Genomic DNA, 4202 nt, shown 5'->3' on the forward strand with positions numbered 1-4202 from the left:
TTTATTCAATCACCTACTGATGAACACCTTGCAACTTTTGTCAATTATAAGAAAAGCTGCATAAATATCCACGGCCTAGTTTGGGTATGGACATAAGTTTTCAACACCTTTGGGTAAATACCAAGAAGTGTGATTGCTGGATCATACAATGAATATGTTTACTTTTGTCAGCTGCTACCAAACTGTCTTCCAAAATGGTTGTACTGCTTTTCATTCCAACTAGCAATGAATGAGAGTTCATGTTGCTCTCTACATCCCCACCAGCATTTGCTGTTGTCAGTGTTCTGGATTTTGGTCATTCTAGTAGGTGTATAGTATCTTTCATTGTTGTTTTTATTTGCATTTCTCTGATGATAAATGATGTGGAGCATTTTTCATATGCTTACTTGCCATCTTCTTTGCCAAATATCTTTGCCAAATATCTTCTTTGGCAAAGTGTCTGTTACAGTTTTTAATTCATTTAAGTCAGGTTTTTTATTTTTTCTAATTATTGTTCTTTGTGTATTTATTATAACAATACTGTAGAATACATGTTTTTTGCTCTTTTTTTTCAGTCTGTGGTTTGTATTTTCATTTTCTTGGCAGTATCTTTTGCAGTGCAGAAATTTTTAGTTTTAATAATGTGCAGCTTAGCAATCTTTTTTAAAGAATCATGAATTTTGTGTTTTATCTAGAAAACCGCTAAAATCAAGGTTATCTAGATTTTCACCTATGTTGTTCTAGGTGCTTTATAATTTTTCATTTAACATTTAGTGTGGAATCAATTTTTATTACTTTTTATGAAAGGTGTAAGTTTATCTAGATTTTACTTTTTTAGCATGTGAATATCCAGTTGTCATAGCAAATCTGTTGAAAAGGCTATCTTTGTGCAATTTTATTGTCTTTGTTCTTTTGTTAAATATTAGTTGTCTGTATTTATGTAAGTCTGTTTCTGGAATTTCTGTTCTGCTCCATTAATCTATGTGTCTATTCTTGCATAAGTTTCACATGATGACTTATAGCTTTACAGTGAATTTTGAAGTTAGATAATGTCAGTCCTTCAACTTCATTCTTTTCCATCAATATTGTGTTAGCTGTTCTGTATTTTTTGCCTCTCAACATAAACTTTAAGAATTAGTTTGTTAGCTGGGCACAGTGACTCATGCCTGTAATCCCACACTTTGTGAGGCAGAGGCAAGAGGATTGCCTGAGCCCATGTGTTCGAGACCAGCCTGGACAACTTGGTGAGATCTCATCTCTACAAGCAAAAAAATTAGCTGGGTGTGGTGGTGCACATCTGTGGTTCCAACTACCTGGAAGACTGAACTGGAGGATTATCTGAACCCAACAGGTCAATGCTGCAGTGGCCATGAGCGTGCCACTGCACTCCAGCCTGGGCAACAGAGCAAGACTCAAAAAACAAATTTAGTTTGTTAATAATCACAAAATAACTTGCTAAGATTTTTATTGAGGTTGCTTTGCATAAGTAGATCAAATTGGGAAGAACTGACGTCCTGACAATATTGAGTTTTCCCCTCCATAAACATGGAATATCTCTTCATTAACTTAGTCCTAGGAATTCTTTCATCAGAGTTTTATAGGTATATATATCGTAATCATATTTTGTTAGATTTGTACCTAAGTATTTTTTTCTCTTTGAGGATGGTGCTAATGAAAATAGTATTCTGTTTTAAATTTCAAATTCCACTTTTTTCATTACTGTTATTTAGAAAAGCAGTTGGTTTTTGCTTATTAACCCTTAATTCTGCCACCTTGAACCTAGTTCAAGGATTTTTTTATACTGTTGTTTATCCATTCTTTCAGATTTTCTGCATAGATAGTCATGTCTTCTATGAACAAATGAACAAAGACAGTTATATCTATTTCTTCCCAAACAGTACACCTTTTATTTCCTTTTCTTGTCTTACTGCATTAGTTAAGATTTCCATTACAATGTTAAAAATGAGTTGTGAGAGGGGACATACTTGCTAGTTCCTAATCTTAGTGAGAAAGCCTCTAGCTTTTTGTTGCTAAGTATTAAGTTAGCTATAGGGTTTGGGGTATATATTCTTTATCGAATTCTGGTTTACTCAGAGTTTTTGTCATGAGTGGGTGTTGGATTTTGTCAAATGCTTTTCCTGTATATATTGATATGATCATGTGATTTTTCTATTTTAGCATATTGATGTTGAAATATCTATCTGCAAAACCTATAACAGCCTGCTGAAATAGCTTGCTTGACATGAGTGAGTAACTTCATTTTGTAACAAATCTTCCATTGTAGCCTAGAGATGATTCCCTTATGTAACTTTCTCGTAATCATACCTCACACCCACATTTCTGTGCCCCTCAGTGATTGGAAACTCCCTAGTTGTGTAAATTCTGTAACCATTGTACCCCTTACTACCCCTTACTAGTCATATGGTTTGCCAAGAAATATCAATCAAACTGTAGAGCTTATGTAATGTTTACCTTTAAAAGACCCACTACTCACTCTGTTTGCCACTGAGAGCCATTTGGGACTCTAGTCTGCTCTCGGTCACCGGCATCAATAAAGGACTCATAATCTGACCTTCTCAGCAATTTGGTGTCATTTCTCGCAATCCAGTTATAACAATGTAAAAAATTACATTAATTGATTTTCAAATTATAACCATTCTGGTATACCTAGAACAAATCCCACTTGGTAATGGTGCACATTTTTAATACATTGTTGGATTCAACATATTTTGTTGAGAATTCTTGCACCTTCACACATGAGAAATATTAGTTTTCTTTTCTTGTAATGTCTTTGATAGTTTTAGCATTAGTTTAACACTGACCTTATAGAAGGAGGTTGAAAGTATTCCTTGTATGTCTAGTTTATGGAAATAATTGTAGAGAATTAGTATAATTACTTCCTTAAATGGTAGGTAGAATTTATCAGTGAACCCACTTGGGCCTAATGATTTCTAGTTTTAGAAGTCACTAATTATTGATTTAATTTCATTAATAGATATAGTCTTATTCATATTGTTTATTTCTTCCTGGATGAATTTTGGCTTAAGTGTCTTTCAAGAAAATGTTCCATTTCACCTAAATTATGAAATTTGTGGGCATAGAGTTTTTCATAGTATACATTTATTATCCTATAATATGCTTAGGCTATGTAGTGATGTCCCACTTTCATTTCTAATATTAGAAATTTTGTCCTTTCTATTGTGCATTACCTAGCCAGGCTAGAAACTTGTCATTTTTATTTATCTTTCAAAGAAAAGTCTTTTGGTTTTGTTGATCTTCACCACTGATTTCCTATTTTGAGTTTCATTAATTTTTGTTCTAATTTGTATTGTTTCTTTTATTCTGCTTACTTTAGATTTAATTTGCTCTACATTTTCAAGTTTTCTAAGGTGTATGCCTAAATGGTTTTAGTTCTCTAATCTCTTTTAATATATGTATTTAATGCTGTATATTTTTTTCTAAGCATTGCTTTTACTGATCCCCTGAATTTCATTTTCACTCAGCTCAAATTATTTTTATGTTTCTTTTAAGATTTCTTTCTTTATTCTTCTTTGTACTATTTAAAAGTGTGTTGTTTAATCTCCATTATTTTGGAATTTACAAACTTTCTTTTTTGGTTTATAGTTTAATTCCATTTTGGGTTAGACCAGACATCTTATAATTTGTATTCTTTCAAACTTGTTAAAATATGTTTTGTGACCAGAATGTGGTCTATCTTGGTGAATATCCCATGTGAACCTGAGAAGAATGTGTTTTTTGTTGTTGTTGAATTAATTAGTTTATAGAAGTCAATCATATTCGATTGATTGATGATTTGTTGAGTTCAACTATGTTCTTATTGATTCCCTGTCTGCTGGATCTGATAGAATGGTGATGAAGTTTTCAAGTATAAGAGTGGATTCATATGTCTCTCCTTGTAGTTCTGTCAATTTTTGCTTTACATAGTTTGACACTTTGTTGTTAGGTATATATATATTGTTCTGTCAGTTTGAAGAATAGACCCCATTTTTATTTTAAAGATGCAGGGTACAATTCAGGAATAGACAAATAACTGATCAATGTACAGATAAAGATTGGGCCTCCTTTGGTCTCTACTTTGCCCGGTTTGAGATCTAGTCCCTTATTGCTATTATGCCCCGCTCCCTCCCATGGCAGTGTCCTGCTACTGAGAATTCCTTTCTTTCTTTCTCTTTCTTTCTTTCTTTCTTTTTTTTTTTTTTTTT

The sequence above is a fragment of the Carlito syrichta genome, unplaced genomic scaffold (genome assembly GCF_000164805.1).
Source record: "Carlito syrichta isolate Samal-C Ts95f unplaced genomic scaffold, Tarsius_syrichta-2.0.1 Scaffold308144, whole genome shotgun sequence".
Lineage (NCBI taxonomy): Eukaryota > Metazoa > Chordata > Mammalia > Primates > Tarsiidae > Carlito > Carlito syrichta.